At 46.0% G+C, this 18,859-nt stretch overlaps 1 protein-coding gene across 2 annotated transcripts in view; it reads left to right on the forward strand.

Annotated features, from left to right (window-relative positions):
• TMEM63C (transmembrane protein 63C) overlaps positions 1-18,859 on the forward strand; it is a 129,627-nt gene that overhangs the window by 31,886 nt on the left and 78,882 nt on the right. The window contains exon 1 of one of the 2 annotated variants that reach the window (XM_045060300.1): positions 13,195-13,442. The exons of the other annotated variant lie outside the window; for it this stretch is intronic. The gene's annotated coding sequence lies outside the window, so the exon portion shown is untranslated. Of the gene's footprint in view, positions 1-13,194; positions 13,443-18,859 lie in introns of those variants that run through there. 2 annotated transcript variants of the gene reach the window in all.

An 18,859-nucleotide genomic window follows, 5' to 3' on the forward strand; every position in this document is an offset into this window, starting at 1 on the left:
GAGCAAGTCAGTTGACCTTTCAGTGTCTCAGGTTCCTGATCTGTGAAACGGGGTTAATTGTAATTCCCACCTCATAGGGCTGCCGTGCAGATTAAACAAGATAACATCTGCAAAGCACTTACGATAGTGGCTGGCATAGTAAGTATTAAACAAGTGATAGCCGTTGTACCTAATCTTAATTAATTAAACACTGGTGTCAGCCAGGATGGAAGTTCACTTCAGTCTCACATAAATGAAGTTTGAAGGAGCCAGTCCAAGGCTGCTATGGACATTTCATGATCATGTGGGACCCAGATTCTTTCTCTTGTGTTGCCCTGTCATCCTGATGTCCCCTCCTGCCTCATGGCCCAGAATGGGCCAGCCATCATGTCCATATTCCAACCAGCAAGAAGGAGACAAAGAGAAAGGACATACCCTTCTCCTCAAGGACATTTCCTGGAAGTTAGAATACATCCACTTACCTCTCACCGGCCAGGACTTAGTCACGTGGTCACACCTAGCTACAGGTACCTATGTAACCAGCTAACACTTCTGAGTTGTACTGATGAAGAGGAAAAGGAAAATTAATTTTGGGGCCAACTTTTGAAAAGTTCTGAGGGTTAAGCTGAAGAGCATATTTTGACCAGACACTAAGCTCAAAGCCAGATTTCGTCTTCTACCATGGAAAAGTTTAGACACATCAAGTTGTCCCCCAAGTCCCAGGACAGAAGCAAGAGTTTCCTGGCACTTTCGGTCACTTAAAGATTCCTGTTTCCCGGGGCCCCTGGGTGACTCAGTCTGTTGAGTGTCTTACTTCGGCTCAGGTCCTGAGCTCAGGGTTCATGGGTTCGGTTTGTAGGTTTGAGCCCCCCATCGGGCTCACTACTGTCAGCATGGAGCCCGCTTTGGATCTTCTGTCCCCCCCCCCCTCCTTTCCCCTCCCTGCTCACTCTCTGTCTCTCTCTCTCTTTCAAAAATAATAAATACATTTTTAAAAAGATTCCGGTTTCTCATTGGTCAAATGGGGCTATGACCTCTGCCTTTTCCCACCCTCCCACTGACCCTTGCCTTTCTCTGGGCATTTCTCCTCATAGAAACAAGCCCAGGAAAAGCAGCTCCAGCCGGGCAAAGGCTTGACCTCAAATGAACACAGACAATGGGCGCTACAGGCAGCTATGGTCAGTGTCCTAGGCCATCTGGCCAGCTCAGCAAGCAGGACGTCTGACCCTGATGATACAGAGAGAGACACAAAGGATGTACTTTAAATATTTTTTTATTTAAAAAAACATATGAGTGGGGTGCCTGGGGTTAAGCGTCTGACTCTTGGTTTTGGCTCAGGTCATGATCTCACATGCGTGGGATCAAGCCCCATATCAGGCTCTGTGCTGACAGAACTGATTCTGCTTGGGATTTTCTCTCTCTCCTTCTCTCTCTGACCTTCCCCCACCCACAGGCACACACGCTCTCCCTCTCTCTCAAAATAAATAAGTAGACTTAAACAAAAAACCTATGAGTAACATTTTTTGCATGAAAATTTGAAGTTTTAATTAAAAATAAGTCAGAAATCCTTTGATCCTAAACCTAAAGATAATGATCATTAATATTCTGTATGTGCCTTTCAATCTTCTATTTATTCAGATTTTTTTCCTTTTAATTATAAATTTGGGCTCACATCTTCATCCTCTTTTATAACCAGCATTTAAAATTCCACCATAGTGGGGCACCTGGGTGGCTCAGTTGGTTAGGCGTCTGACCCTTCGTTTCAGCTCAGTCATGATCTCAGGTTTCGAGTTTGAGCCCCACGTCAGGCTCTGTGCTAATGGCATGGAGCCTGCTTGGGATTCTCTCTCTCTCTTCCTCGCTCTCTGTCCCTCATCTGCTCATGCTGTCACTGTCTGTCTCAGAATAAATAAACTTTAAAAATAAATAAAATTCCACAGTAGTAAGACAATCTTCCCATGTTGATAAACACACTTCTCCCACATCATTTTTAACAGACAGCTTGATTGCTTCTCTTACAGAAGGGACACAGTTTAGTAGGGATACACCAAAATTTGGCTTTGAACTTAGTGTCTCGTCAAAGTATACCCTTCAACTTCAGCTTCAGTCTTGGTCTTTGAAAGGCTGAATAGCTCAAGTTCAGACTTCAGTGTCATTTCTGAGTTCCCTAGACTTGTGTACGATTCATGATCCCGTGACCATATTACATAATCTTTGTATCCAAGAAACATAATAACCTCTGTTATACACACATGGCATGTCATTTGGATTTACTGTTAATAATTAGTTTCAAATGTAGATAACCTTCCACATGTGGCTTGTAATGAATATCTTCTTTTATGCTTTATTTGTTGAAATCCTATCAGCCAGCTAAAGCTTAAATGTATATTTATTATTACAAGGGTGAAATGCTGTATTGCTTATGACAGTTATAAACACTGTCCCTTTTATGTTAAAATTTTTCCAGTGTTAAATATAGAAGGAAACATTGAAAACTGATACAAATATTGAGATGCATGCTTTCAGAAGATGCTTTCAGAAGATACTTTTTTGGGGCAACAACAATAAAACATTAAAATAATAATATGAAGCAGATAATGGAAATTAGATTATATAATAGTTCTAATCTTTGTAGAATTGCTTGGGATGCTAGCATTTGCAACACTGAACAAAATAATCTTTACAAACGTCAATTTTTTAGTTACTGTATTCTAGTTAGGCCATAAGGCTTTAGTAAAAAAGCCCAGTTGTGGATATCTTTACAATTCGTCTTGTACAGATAAACTAAAAGATATCTGTAAAGATAAAAACAGGATGTCAATCAACCTCCCAATTTCATAAGGAAGAAAGCCTCTATCACATGTAACAATATCCATGGTGAATCATATTTGACCCAATGTGGAGAGGAATATAAAGACTTTGAAGAGAAGAAGAAATTATTGGAAAAAGTGAGGATCCCACTCCTTCACCATCATCAGTCAAAAGGAAGCTTTGATTTATGAACACAAACATGTCTATAAGATACAGCGTAGGAGCAAGCCAGCAACTACAGGTACAAGAAGACAATTGTGCCTGCCCTGTCGTGTTAAACTGCACAGCGTTGACAGTGCAATTCATGAATAACGAAGTTATCATCAGGAACAGTCTCCGATAAAATTTTAGACGTACTCCTTTAACAAAAATATTTGCCCCATGAAGGCGATCGTAGGCATTGGCCTAGACTTTGGCTGAATACTGATCTTAACACTCGGCCACCTGGCATCCAGCCAAAGTGTGTTGAGCGCATCTCTAACTTCACATTACTTCCGGTTTCTCACTATTATTAGCAACATCGCAATGAGTGTCCTAGCACAAACAACTCCATGGGGCTCTATGATTATTTCTTTGGCTGGGTTCCTAGTAGTAGAGTGGCTGAATCAAAAGGATCCCTATTGCCAAACTACCTTCCAGAAAGTTTGCACCAACTTGCCTCCCACAAGAGGAGGGGAGTAGGGAGAGATCGTATCCTGGGTCCTCATCAGCTATGGCACCTGCATTTTCAACCCCCCGCTGCGGTTGGCAGTTGGGTGGTTGAGAGTAGCATCCTTCAGACGGCTCCAAACTCTTCTGGACCCCATCATTGTGATTACAGCTACAATTCATTTTGTGTTTATCTTCTCTCTGGCATTATGGTAGACTCCTTGGGTGCTTTTTGGACTTTTTGGGTCACAACGATCACGAAAAGTAAATGTTGCTGGCTTAAATTTATAGATAAGGAAACTGAATCTCAAGGGTCGGGTGGCCCTGCTCCTAACCCTGATGGAAGTTTCCAGAAGCCTGATGAAGCAATAGTCTGAAAGCCTTCTCTTGTAGGTAAATGAAGACTAGAAGGTCCGATCCCCATGACCCCAGCTATTCAACCCCAGGGGAACTCGAGCAGTCCCCAAGTCCTCCGAGCTGTATCCATTTCCGGCCAGGGTTTGAATGTGGAAGAAAGGTGAAAGCCAGTACTTACTGAACCCTGCCTCTGCTCTGGGCTTGGCTGTGTGCTAGGCACTTTACCTGGATTCACGTCCAGGGCTTCTTGGTTGTTGCTGAAGGAAACTGTGTCCGAGTGTCTGCCCTCCCCAAGTGAGCTGCCCGCCTGCCTGGTGTGCGTGTGCGTGTGTGTGTGTGTGTGTGGTAACAGACTAACAGCGCCAGGAGCAGGTCAAGATTATTGGCCACTGAGTCCTCCACCACAACAGGTTGGCAGCTGACCACGTGCCAGGGACTTGTTATACATTATCTCGTGTAGGTCTCAAACTGCCTGGTGAGATAGGATCCACATCTTACACAGGTGGAACCAGAAGCTTAGGAAATGTTCCAGAGCTCACAGCTAGTAAATGGCGAAGGACCCAAATAATCCAGGGTAGAAGCACATACTTTCTCTGATCCAGACAGGAAAACATACTTCGATACATTTCTATAACCCTTGTAAGAGCCTGAAGCCTTGAGAAAGAAGGAGCCTTCAGAATCCCCCCAGGAGCAGGAAGGCTGTTGTTCCGAGGCCTTGCGGAGGAAGAATGTACTGTCCCCGAGCTGAGGGGGACGCACGAGGGTAGACAGCCTTGGGCAGGTGCTGCAAGCGACCTTCTAGCCTGAAGCAGAACTGCCTGGGCTGCGTGGGTGGTGGCAGAGGAGTGTTGTCCTCGCACGTGAGGACCTGCCTCCTCCTTCCTTCCCTTTTCCACTTCTGGAACCCGGGAACTGAGACCTGAAAGCCTAGAGGGGGTGAGGAAGGAGCCAGCCTGCTGTCCTCACTGGCATCCTTCAGCAGAGACACACACAGCACCCGTGGGCAGCCAGACCCCAGAGTCAAACAGATCTGGGTCTGATCTGACTCAGTCACTCTCCAGTTATGTGACCGTGAGAAAGTTACTTGCTCTCTGAGGCTCAATTTAAATCACCGAATGTGGGCAGAATCATCGTTCCTCATCAGTGGCTATAAGACTGAGTGAGCAAAGGCTCCCACCCCATTGCTGCCTCAGTCAGAAGCCAGCCCCCAACTCTCTCTAGTCCCCACCTATGCAAGGAGCCTGTCCTGAGCAGCGTCCTGGGACCCCTGGAGCTCCAAGGACCCACCTGAGTGGGTGGGTCCAGATCCTATCCAAAGTCTTGTAGACTGCACACTCACTCTAACCTTCAGACTAACCACAGCATGTGCTGTGGCCCCACCTGGAACACACTTCCTGCCCCTGTGTCTGCCTTATTGTGCTCACACTTTATGCTTCACATAGCTTCATGCTTCTCCAGGAAACCTCCCCTAAGCCTCCAAGTCCAGCTGACACATGTCCTACAACCACATCGTACCAAGTTTTAATGGCCTGGTTGATTGTCTTCCATTGGACCGTGAGCTCAGGAAGGGCAGGGACTAGCTTCTGCCTATGTTGTACCCGCAGTGCCCAGTGGATAGATGCTCAGGGTAGATGTTCAGGACATGTGCACAGAATAGCAGAATTGAATGGAGGATGAATGGATGCTTACACGGGTCTGGATGGAGTACCTGTGGGAGACAGACCACTATAGACTCTTTGAACCAGGGCCTCCCAAACAGGAAAGAAGAGGCCAGGACTTGAACTATCATGGTAGCAGTGACCCTGTCTTTTATTCTCTCCGGCAAAGGAAGATACATCTAAGTTCGCTCTGTCCAGTTGCTCAGGTTCTGTACTTTACAATTCCAGGGGCACATTTTTCACATTTCATAGATCTGTGTGGTTATTGCAACAATTTTCCAGCAGATGGCAGTAAAGTATCTTAAATTAAGGGTGCTTTTTGCTGTTTGTGCAAATGCACTGTTTGGGCTATCTGTGGTGCTGGGTGCAGCTGTCTCCTGTCCCTCCAATCTGCTGAGAAATTGCCTGACACCCTTTCCCAGCCTTGTCCCTCCTCCTCTTCGCTTCAAGGTTTTACAAAACCACACCCAGGACCTCAGCTTTGGCCTGAGAACTTCAGCAGAACTTCTGACATTAAGAGTCAGAAATCCCACCTGCACCCGTTGCTCCAGAGAAGGTAATGTTCGTGATTGGAAACCTTGGGCTCAAGTCCCAGCTGCTGTATTTCCTAGTGAGTGATCTGGGGCAAGTGACCTTGCGGTTCCGGGACCTAGCTTTCTCTTCGGCACAGAATGCAGTAACATCCCTGCCCCTGAGGCTGTGAAGAACAATCGCTGCCCTGAACCTGCCCATGCTTCACCACCGGTAACGCACCTCTGCCCAGGAGTATCCTGCATTGATAAAACGCTGGACTCTTCACACTACCCTGGGAGGATATATTGGGGCGGGGGTGTGTCACAAGCCACGTGACTCCCATCTTGTCGCTCTCCCCCCACAGGGTCGTCTTCTCCTAGGGAATCCCTTTCCCAGCCTCCAGCACCAATCCATCACCCTTCAGGGGCTTTGGCCACGACTGCAGTCTCCGCTCCAAACTCCTTAGTAGAGTCACAGTCAGTAGGCCAGTGAACAAATATTTATTGAGCACCTACTATGGGCCGGGCTCTGTGCCAGTCTCTACCCTCTACTCCCTTACGGTCGCATGACGGGCAATAAAATTAGTATAGTTGCCATCTTGTTCCTGAGTCATCAGACCCCATCCCATTCCTCTGGGACTCTAAGAAGAAAGAATTCTTGCCCAGTCTCACCCTGTCTAGTTCTTAGGCCACGTAATGACTGGATTCTGTAAATACCATTTTGGCCCCAACCACCACAAGTCTCCTCCGAGGTCCAGACCAAGAGAGGCTCAGCTGGGGTTTTCCGTGCCCTTCTCCTACTGGGGCAAGGTTTGGGAAGCAGCAAACAAACTCACCATGGGTTTCACCTCAGTTTGGTCTGGCTGTGAATAGACAAGAAACCCAAAGTAGTTGTGGCCTAGACGAGATAGACACTCATTGCTCTCACGTGTAAATGAAGTCTAGAGGCGGGCAGTCCAGAGCTAACATGGCCATTGTACGGTGTCAGGAAGGACTCAAGCTCTTTCCAGTACCCTGTTCTGTCATCTGTCAGGGGTAGTCCTCACGGTGGAGGTAGCATTTCAGGGCTGGCAAAGCTCTTCCCTTATGATATCAGGACTCAGGCCCCTTCTATAACATTTCCCTACCATTCGTAGCATGCAGCTCCCACTTCATGGTCTAAAATGGCTGCTTGAACTCCAGCCATCAAGTCAACATTCCACCAGCGGGAATTAGGAAAGACAACTGAGCAAGGACATGCCCTCTCTGCTTAAGGACACTCCCTGGAACTTATTCATGATACTTCCATTTATTTCCCATTAGTTAGAACTGAGTCACATGATCGGATCTAGATGCAAAGAAGGCTAGGAAATAGTCCTTATTTCAGATGTGTTCAATTCCTAAGGGAGAAAAAGAGCATGGTTATTGAGGAACCCTAAGAATTCTCTAGCACATCTTACCTGTGAAGTACCAATTCCTGCCTACAGGAGGTCCCTGGCATAGATTAACCAGGACAATAACTCAACAACCATAAGATCACAGAACAAGAATAATGGAAAGACGGTAACGACGTAACTTCCTCTCTGTGTGTAAATACCGTTTACACGTCCCTATTGCCAACATTCAGCACCGCAAACCCCCAGCTCTCAGCTGCCCAGTCCTGTTCCTGCAGGTTCAGCTCTAGCATCCCTTCCCCCACCCCTGAGACAAGCCCTCCCATGCACCCGACACTCCCCCTCCTCCCTTCCTAGAGTGGAGTTTGGCTGAAGAGAAGGTGTGGGGCGCAGTGACGGGGAGGCCCTGTGACAGCACAGGAGCGGTGGCGGTTGCCTTGGTGAGCTGGGCAGAGGTTTCTAGAATGCTGCTAAATGTGTTTTCCTGACCCGCCACCGCCTACTCTTTCTGGCTTAGGAGAACTTCTTGGGAGCTGAGGCCCCCTGGTCCCACCTTGTTATCTCCCCCTGCCACCCTTTTGAAATATTCATTTGCCCGTTGACTACCTCTTCCCTTAAGAAGGGGCTCTCAAGCCCTCAGACGCCCCAGGGAGAGGAATGAGGAAGGGGACAGTAACAGTTTTCCCTGCACCCTCATGCCAGCCCTGTGCCTTAGGAGCCTCATTCCCATTTGAGAGATCCAACCTCTGGGCCCGAGGGCCGCAAGGCAGTGGCCCCGGTCAGCCCGCTCACGGTGGAAGCACTGAGACTGGAACCAGCTCTGTGACTCCCAAGCCACTGCATCTTCGTGAGTTATGCGTCCCAGGTAGGGTTCTGATGGCGGGATTTTAAGCAGACTGTCAGATGTGTTTGCTGTACTGACTGTCCCCTCCAGCTCTTCAGGGAGAAGTCTGAAGCAAGGGGAGAAAATATGATCCGGCTGGGAATGTTGGCAAAAAGCCACGGGCCCGGCCTATGGTTTGAGTGGTCACGGGACACAGATTGCAGTGGGCACCCCTGCCCGTTCCCCTTGCCTGTCTGCCCCACACTCCCCGGGCATCTTGCCCACACCCTGATCCCTGATGTCCAGGGACACTGGCTCTGCCCCCTCTTCAATCCCTCCAGGCCCAGAAAAATCACCCCTCCGCTCAGCAAAGGAGGCCACATCCACATACCCTTGCATTCAGCTCCCTGTTCCTCCCCGCAGGCTGGTCATCCTCCCTCCCTGCATCTCAGTCCCAGGGCTGATGGATCAGGGAAGTGCCTGGAACTTTCCAGAAGGCCGTAGAGGGGAGGGCGCCCTCTCGCCTCTGCCTCTCCCAGAGCCAACTCTGCAGAGTCTGCACATGGAGGCCTGTCCTCTTGGCCCGCTTCTCTATCGGCACAGTTTGTGCAGCACTCCCTCCCGGAGGGGGCAGGGGGTGAGGCTGTTAGGGGTGGAGGCCATCTCAGCCCACATCCTGGAAAACCCACTTGGGACCAGGAGTTGGATGTTCTTGTTTGGGAGTTGGATGTTCTTGTTTGTTTGTTTTATTTTATTTTAAAATTTTATTTTTAAGTAATCTCTAGACCCAATGCGGGGCTGAAACTCACAATCCCCAAATCAAGAGTCACATGCTCCACTGATTGAGCCAGCCAGGCCCCCCAAGAGCTGGATGTCCTGCTAGTTTATCTGCATAGCCCCGCTCCCACAAATACACTCTTACTCGTGCACACAAGCATGCTTGTACTCCAACATTCACAAACAGACCTGCACACACACACACATGCACGGGACCCTTAGTTTAAATTCTTCTAAGACAGTACACTCTTGGGTGTCAGAGTCTGAGCTCTGAAGTCACATACGAAGTTTGCTCTTATATACTGCATTGTGGTTTTTAAACAATGACTTCTCATTTTCAGAGGGCAATATACGAAATTGGAACCACACATAGATGTAATAAGGAAGGGTCTTCCTCCCCCTCACTGTTCCCAGTCTCTTGCTCCCCTCCCCAGGGACAGCCATTGTCACCACTTCTTTGTGTCGCCTTCCAGAGCTCGTTCGCAGATGAGAGTCTATAAGGCTGCTCACTCACACGCGGGCGTGCACACACACACACACACACACACACACACAGGGTAGCCCACAGACGCACTGCTCGGCACTCTGCTTTATTTTGTTTATGCAAATGCACCACTTGGGCCACGCCGGGTGCATCTGTCTACCAGCCCTCCAAGCTGCTAAGTTGCCAGTTGCCCAGCACCCTTTCCCAGCCCGATTGCTGTACCTGGTGATCGCTCACGTTTAAGGACACACAGAGCACCTCAGCCTTTTTAATGGGGGCATGGTGTCCCATCATGCAGATACACCACGATTTATTTGATGCGCCCTACTAGGTGAGCATGAATTGTTTCCAGCTGTTACCCACAGTTTTTTTTTAAGTTTATTTATTTTGAGAGAGAGAGAGAGAGAGAGAGAGAGAGAGAACGAGCAGAGGAGGAGCAGAGAGAGGGAGAAAGAGAGAATCCCAAGCAGGCTCCATGCTGTCAGCAGGGAGCCTGATGTGGGGCTCCAACTCACAAACGGCGAGATCATGACCTGAGCCAAAACCGAGAGTTGGACGCTTAACCGACTGAGCCACCCGGGCGCCCCTCTTTTTTCTACATATTTGTTTATTTAAGTACTCTCTACACCCAATGTGGGGCTCAAACTCACAGCCCCAAGATCAAGAGTCTCACGCTCTTTCACTTGAGCCAGTCAGGTGTCTCTGTTACCTACAGGGTACAGTTCTTTAGTGAGTGCCTGCCTGTACAATTGAGCCCGCGTGGGTGTGTGTACCCTTCAGAACTGGGTAGGAAGGAGGGACCCGGTCTCTTGTACTTCACTTTCTGAATCCATAGGTGACAATAGTTAGAACACCGACCTCACCACGTGAAGACCAAATGAAATCAGCATGCTGAATGCCTAGCACAGCATCTGGCTCAGGGACCCAGACGTGTTAGCTCCTGAGGAGGGGAGAGGAGAGGGTAGGAATGGGGTGAGTAGGGGCCAGCTGCCCCCCAGGAGGCTGCCCTGTGCCTCTCCTCAAGGCCACCAAGTTAGATGGCAGCGGGCCTCAGCCTGGGAAGTCCCCTGCCCTGATGATGGGGTGGGGATGGTCAGGGAGATTCATACCTAGGGTGCCACAGGGAGAAGTAGGGGGCAGGAAGCCATGAGTGGCTGGGGGCCCAGCTACTGCCTTGGAGCCAGAGTGAGGGGCAGACTTGGCTTTCCTGCTGAGTCATTCCCACTGGAGCTTTGGAGGAGGGGGCAGGCCTGCTTCCAGAGAGAGAGAGAGAGAGAGAGAGAGAGAGCTCTATCGTGGTGAGAGCTCTCAGGCGTGCACACACACACACACACACACACACACACACACACGCACATACACCCCTCCCGGCTTAGAAAAAGGAACCCCTCCCAGCAGAGAGAGGCTTTGTTCCTCACAAGATGTAAAAGCCAAGGAGACAAAGGAAAGGCAGCTCCCAGGGCCCCTGTCCCTCAGCAGCCATGTCTCCACCCCTCTCTCTGTCCTCACCCCATTTCTACCAGCTTTCTCCTCCATCCAACCCACCCCTGCCCCTAGGGTGACTAGCCATCCTGGATGGCCCAGGATGAGGGACAAGTTGATCCCCGGACTTGTCCATCTCATTTCCCCTCCTCATCTTGCACCTGTCCCCTGGCCCCGGGGTTACCTGTAAATCGCACCTCACAGAGGACAGAAGCCTTCCTGCCTCTGAGGTGGTGTTCTGATGTAACAGGCCTTTATGAGACTTGTCCCACACTGTGGGGGACAGAAGTGAATGAGGCTGGGGCCCTGGGTCCAGAGGGACTCACACTGCGAGGGTGAGGAGGCTAAGGTTGGAGTCCTGCCCCCAGAGCCAGCACCGGCTGGGCCCTGGGGGGCGGGGCAGCCTGCGAAAAGCAGGGTCTGGCTCGGAGGGTGGGCTGGTTGGAGGACCTAATGCTTCCTTCCATTGAAAGTGACTCTTTGTCTTAGTACAAAATCCCCTAACCCAACTGTGGTCTAACACCTAGCTCTATACCCTTCCAGACATATTTCTATTCATGCGCACCTGGTTTATGGAAAAGTCTGAGGCTGACAGGATCCAAACAGGAAATGTGTCTGCTTTGTCTCTCTAACCACAGCCTTCAACCTGATTTGCTAAATCTTTTCTGGCCCTGAACAATATTCCAGGCAGATTCCTAGTTTTCTGATCAGACTTCCTGTTTGTTTGTTTAATTATTAAAAGCCCAGGCTAATCCAGTCCAATTTAAAAATTAAGCATCAGGGAACCTGGGTGACTCAGTTGGTTAACCATCTGACTTTGGCTCAGGTCATGATCTCATTCATGGTTTGTGAGTTTGAGTCCCACATCAGGCTGTCTGCTGTCAGCAGGGAGCCTGCTTCCGATCTTCTCTCTCTCTCTCTCTCTCTCTCTCTCTCTCTCTCTCTCTCTCTCTCCCCCTCCCCCACTTGTGCTTTTTCTCTCTGTCTCAAAAATAAATAAACATTAAAAAATTAAAAATTAAACAGCATATGCAAATCTAGGGTGATTCTCCTCCCCTGCCCCCATCAGAAGGCTTTTACCTCCAGGGTCTGAGGTTGGGATGTGATGGTGGGGGGGTGGGGGGATGAGAGCTGGAGAGGGGCACAGTCACAGGTCTTGTTTCCTTGGCCAACACTCCCTGATGACCAGTGCTTCCTGGGGACAGTCTTCCAAGTGGGGTGCAGCTGAGTTGTCTGGGGAGAAGCCCCTCTGCCTGGACTTTTTCCAACACACCGTGTCATCTCTAGCCCCTGGAGGCTCACCACTAGAATTCCTCCCCACCTACAGCTCCCACAGGAAACTCCTGCACCTTTGCCTGGCCAGATGGAGGCATGTGGGGTGGGGGGTGGGGTGCCCTGCACTGCCCCCAGCTCTGCTCTGCTTCTCTGTCCATTCTTCTTCCCAGGAGGCTATGGGTGGGTACCCAGCTGAGGCATGGGGTGCCAGTCCTCCTGTCACAGGTACCCTACTCGGGGAGTAATCTCTAGCAGACCCCCGCACTCCCAGAAAGTAGAAGGGGAACCCCTTGCCCCAGTCTGGGGTCATGTGACTTGTGCAGTCATACAGAGTCCCAGGACCATCAGTGCCCCCCATGCTTGGTCTGATGCTCTGCTGTCTTGAAATTCTTAGTAACTTTCAAACAAGGAGCCACTCATTTTCGTCAAGAATTAGGGAGCTGGTCCCACTTGGGACTGAGGGCTCGGACCATCCTCATCTGTTGGCAGAAAGAGGGAGGAACTGAGGCTCTGGTTGGAGTAGCAGGGATGGTTCTGGAGCCTGTAAATGCCTGGGGAGTGCCACATGCCTCACTGCTTTCCCCCTCTCCTGGGAGTGAGGGAGCCTGTCCGTGCCAGCCCCACTCCCCACCCCCCATCCCACCCCCCATTCGGTGTCCAGTCATCATCTCCCAGGCAAATAGGATCTGAACTAATCAACAACCTGTTAGGGATACAAGCATCCTTCCACATCACACACTACCCAAATCAGGAATTGAATAGATTCAGATTAAGCGCCTTTTTTTTTCACAACAGTGAAATCATGTTGCATATATTGTTTTATAGCCTGCTTTTTTTCGCTTAACAACACACTGTAAATACGGGGAAAATTTTCATCTACCATCTAATCTTCAGCATCTGTTTCAGTTAAATATTGCTGTGCAACAAACCACCAAAAACCCAGTGGCTCAAATCGACCACAGTTTATTGTTTCTCATTATCCTACAGGTCGCCCAGGTCCTCCCGACCATCCATGAGAAACACAGAGTCTAGAAAGAGAAAAACTCTGGTCCAGAGTTGGCTGAGCCACTTCCTGCTTGTGTGACCTTGACCAAGTTACTGAACCTCAGTAACTCATCCATAAAGTGTTCCTCATCCATAAAGTGTTCTAGATGAGAACCGTGATGTCTCCCTTACCTGAGATATTTTGAGGATCAAACGAGAACTGTGAAGAATGGGATCTGCCACGTAGGGTCAGCATGAAGATTAAGAAGTCTACCAAAGGTTAGCTGCTATGTAGGCTAGTGAGGGAATTGCTGGGGCAGGGAGGGAGCTGGGTCCCCAGCCCATGAGACCGAGAGGCACAGAAGAAAGGGAGGATTCTGCAAGGACTAGAAGCATCTGAAAGGCTGCAGTGAACAGAGCTAAGAGTATGAAGCATTGCTCAGCCAAAGAGGAAATGAAATCTGGGGGAAAGAGTCGCCTTGCCACAGCATAAAGGCACTCGTGTGTTAGCCATATTTTCTGCATTCTAATAATATGCTGGTAATAAAGTCAGGAGTAAAATATACTAGAAAGCGAGTAGTGCCAGCCTCGAGGCACCAGAGTCAACAAATGACCCACGGGTGTCCACCGCCTGTGTCCCTGCTCGCTCCATCATGGGACCCCCTTCGGCTGCTTCAGGAAAGGGAGAGCTGAGGCAGAGAACCAAATGCATCTCGGAGGGACAGGAGAAACAGTGCCAGGGAGCCAAAATCTAGACCCCAATGTTTTCTGTGCCCCAATATCTTATTTCAACGCTTTGATTACACTTTCAGAGATTTTAACACATACAGATTCATGTCCTTGGGCTCTTTTAAAATTCGGTAATCTTTAAAACAAACCGATATAAAGAATAGCACAACAAAAACCCCATGTTCCTGTCACCCGTTTAAGAGACAAAATATGCCAATACAGTTAAACTTGCCCTGGTGTGTTCTTCCCGTCTCTTTTCCCCACTTTCTTCTCGTGGCGGGGAGGTGGGGGGGACCACTATTCTATTATGTCCTTGCACTCTTTTTACTTTCTCAAATACACAAATAAATCCAAAGGAAAGGATAGGTTGCTTTATAAAGATTTGAGTTCCAGTTAAAGGCCTACAGGTTTGGATGACTTCTGGAGAGGCTGCAGGAGGAGCAGAGAGAGAAAAAAAAAAGTCTGAAAAAAAAAGGAACAGAATGTCAGTAACCTGTGACAATACCAACTGGAATAATAGATATGTAATTAGACTCTGGGGGCTGGGCAGAAACATTTGAAAACATAACGCCTGAAAATTTTCCAAATTTGATGAAAAATCTAAGCCTATAGATCTGAAAAGCTGAATCAATGCCAAGCACGAAGAGAATCACACCAAGGCACAGTATCTTTAAGTTGCTGAAAATCAATGATAAAAAAGATTTAAAATTTTTTTTATTTCAGAGAGAGAGAGCGGGGGGGGGGGCGGGTAGAGGGGTAGAGGAAGAGAGAAAGAGAGAGAGGGAGAGAGTCTTAATCAGTTTCCACGCTCAGTACAGAGCCTGACACAGGGGCTTGATCCCAAAACCTTGGGATCATGACCTGAGCCAAAATCAAGAGTGAGATGCTCAACAGACTGAGTCATTCAAGCACCCCTGAAAAATATTTTTTAAGGAGCCAGGGGAGGGACATTATACACAAAGGAAAATACAAAAATAATCTCTGACTTTTCATTAGAAATAATACAAGTCAGCAGACTATGGAATTAAATCTTTAAGACTTATTCATTTTTTAATTAATTAACCAATTAAAGTTTTTTAAAAAATTTCTTTTAATGTCTATTTATTTTTGAGAGAAAGAGAGACAGAGTGTGAATGGCGGAGGGGCAGAGAGAGAGAGGGAGACACAGAATCCAAAGCAGGATCCAGGCTCTGAGCTGTCAGCACAGAGCCCTACGAGAGGCTCAAACCCACAAACTGTGAGATCATGACCTGAACCGAAGTCGGACACTTAACCGACTGAGCCACCCAAGCACCCCTAAAGTGTATTTATTTATTTATTTATTTATTTATTTGGAGAGAGGGAGAGAGAGAGAGCACAAGTAGGGGAGGGGCAGAGGGCAAGGGAGAGAGAGAATCCCAAGCAGGCTCCACACTGCCAGCATGGAGTCCGATGCCCTACTGGAACTCATGAACTGTGAGATCATGACCTGAGCCAAAATCAAGAGTTGGACACTTAACTGACGGAGCCACCCTGATGCCCCTAAATCTTTAAGATTTAATTGAATGGAACAAAAAACTGTCAACCCAGAATTCTGTAGCCAGTGATAACGCTGAGGGAATTCATTGATGGCAGGCATGTTGAAGGCTTGAGGGAAATGATACCAGGTAGAGAAACTCAGATCCCCACAAAGAAATAAATGGAAAGAAATAAATACCAGACATGGTAAAAGTAAGAGATGTTTCCCCCTCATTAAAAAAGTTATGTAAAAGAAAAATAAGAGTTTATGTAAAGCAAAAAAAGTAGCAGTGTACTATAGAGTTTATAACACATGTAGAAGTAAAATGTATGACAAAAAACACAAAGGACGAGAGAAGAGAAGGAGCTATAGTGTTGTAATTTTCTTCTGTAATCTGTGAAGTGGTATAATATTATTTGAAGGTAGACTGTGAGAAATTAAAGATGCATATTGCAAACTTTAGAGCAAACACTAAAAAAAGAGAGAGGAATAATTATTAAGCCTACAAAAATAAAATGGACTCTTGGGGCGCCTGGGTGGCTCAGTTGGCTAAGCCTCTGACTTCAGCTCAGGTCTTCATCTCACAGTTTGTGGGTTCGAGCCCCACATCAGGCCCTGTGCTGACAACTCAGGGCCTGGAGCCTGCTTCGGATTCTGTGTCTCCTTCTCTCTTTGCCCTTCCGCTGCTCACGCTCTGTCTCTCTCTCCCTCAAAAATAAACATTAAAAATTTTTTTTAATTAAAAATAAAATGGACTCTTAAACAATATTCAATCCAAAGGAAGGCAGGAAAGGAGGAAACCCAAAGAACTCATGGTACGAATAGAAAGAAATAGCCAGATGGTAGACTTAAACCCCACCACATAAACAATGATATTAAAAGTAAATGGAATGCATGGATGAACTTTGAAAATATTACGCTAAGTAGAAGAAGCCAGTCTTGAAAGACCACTTATTGGATGATCCCATTTATATGAAAGGCAAAGAATAGGCATATCTATGAATACAGAAAGTATTTTGTAGTTTTCTAGGGCTGAGGGAGGGATGGTGAGGGGAATGGAAATGACTGCTAACTGACATGAGATTTCTTTTTGGCATAACAGGAATGTTCTACCATCAGATTGTGGTGATGATTGCACAATTCTGTGAAGATACTAAAAACCATTGAATTGTACACTTTTTAAAAATTGAAGTATAATTGATATGTAATGTCACATTCATTTCAGGCATACAACATCTACTGGTTATGCTGTGCTCACTAGTGTAGCAACTGTCTGTCACCACACAACACTATCACAATACCACTGACTACATTCCCAGTGCTGTACCTTTTATCCCTATGACTTAATCATTCTGTAACTGGAAGCTTGGACCTCCCACTCCCTTTCACCCATTCTGCCCATCTCCCCACCTCCCTCCCCTCTGGCAATCATCAGTTTTTTCTATTTATGGGTTTGTTTCTGCTGTTTGTTTGTTTGTTTGTTTATGCATGTTTTATTTTTTGATTCCACATAATAAGTGAAATCATATAGTATTTGTCTTTCCCTGTCTGACTTCTTTTCCTCAGCATAATGCCTCACTCAAGTTTCAACCACATTGTTGCAAATGGCAGGGTTTCCTCATTTTTACATCTAAATAATATTCTATTGTGTGTGTGTATGTGTGTGTATTCCATTGTGTGTATACACATATACACATATATGTGTATATATATATACAAATGTGTGTATATATATGTATATACATATATATATATGTATATATATTTTCTTTATCCATTCATCTGTCAATGGACACACACTTAGGTTGTTTTCACGTTTTGGCTACTGTAAATAATGATGCTATGAACATGGGGGTGCAGAAATCTTTTCAAGTGTTTTCATTTCCTTTGGATATATTCCCAGAAGTGAAATTGCTGGATCATATGGTAGTTCTATTTTTAATTTTTGAGGATCCTTCATACTGTTTCCCATAGCAGCTGTACTAGTTTACAATCCTACCAACAATGCACAAGGATTCCCTTTTCTGTTGGAAGTTTTTTGATTACTGATTCAATCTCTTTACTTGTTATTGGCCAATTCATATTTTCTACTTGAGTCAGTTTTGGTAGATTGCGTGTCTAGGAATTTATCCATTTCATCTAAACTACCTAGTTTGTTGGCATATATTTGTTCACAATATTCTCTTATAATCCTTCTTTATCTCTGTAGGGTCAGTAGTAATGTCCCCACAACTTTTTTTTTTTTTATTTTAGTAATTTGGGTCTTTTCTTTCTGTTCAGGCTAGCTAAAGGTTTGTCAACTTTGTTGATCATTTTCTAGCACTATTTTTTGGTTTTGTTGATTCTCTGTTGTTTTTCTACTGTCTATTTCATTTATCTCCACTCCAACCTTTATTGTTCCCTTCTTTCTACTTTCTTTGAGTTCATTTACTCTTCTATTTCTAGTCTCTTAAGTTGGAAGTATAGGTATTGGTTAGAGATCTTTGTTCTTTTTTAATGGAGGCACTTACAGGTATAAATTTCCCTTTGAGCATTGCTTTCACCACATCTTGTAAGATGTAGTAGTTGTATTTTCATTTTTATTCATCTCCAATCATTTTTTAAATTTCCTTTGAGATTTCTTATTTGATCCATTGTTTATTTAACAGTGTATTGTTTAATTTCCATGTTTTTGAGTTTTCCAGATTTCTTTGTTATTGATTTGTGTAATTTTATTCCACTGTAATCAGAGAACATATTTTGCATAATTTCATTCTTTTTAAATATTGAGACTTGTTTTGTGGCCTAACTTATGGTCTATACTGGAGAATGTTGCATGTGCACTTGAGAAGTATGTGCATTCTGCTGTTGTTGGGTGGAGTGTTCCATAGTTGTCTCCTAGGTCTAGCTTGCTTATAGAATTGTTCAAGTCTACTGTATCCTCGCTGATCTGCATCTAGTTGCTGTAGCCATTATCAAAATTGGCATTATTGTCAAACTGTTTACTTCCCCCAATCTTGTCAGTTTTTTCTTCATATATTTTGGGGATTCTGTTGCTAGGTGCATATATGTTTACAATTTTTATATCTTCTTGAGAGAGTGACCTTTTTATATATTATTATTATATATTTATATATATAATTTTTATTTTCATTATTATATAATGTCATTTTTCATCTCTTCTAACAATTTTGTCTTAAAGTCTATTTTTTCTGATATTAGTATAGCCACTCCAGCTCTCTTTGGTTACTGTTTGCATGGAATATCTTTTTTCATCCTTTTAATTTCAACCTCTTTGTGTTTTTGAATCTAAAGTGAGTCTCTTGTGAGCATATACTTGGATATTTCTTTTTATTTCTTTTTATTTTTTTAAACATTTACTTGTTTTCTGAGAGAGGGAGAGCGTGTGCATGCACAAGCAGGGGAGGGGCAGAGAGAGAGAGAGAGAGAGAGAGAGGGAGACAGAGGATCTGAAGTGGGCTTGTGCTGA

Source organism: Felis catus, chromosome B3 (assembly GCF_018350175.1).
Source record: "Felis catus isolate Fca126 chromosome B3, F.catus_Fca126_mat1.0, whole genome shotgun sequence".
NCBI lineage: Eukaryota > Metazoa > Chordata > Mammalia > Carnivora > Felidae > Felis > Felis catus.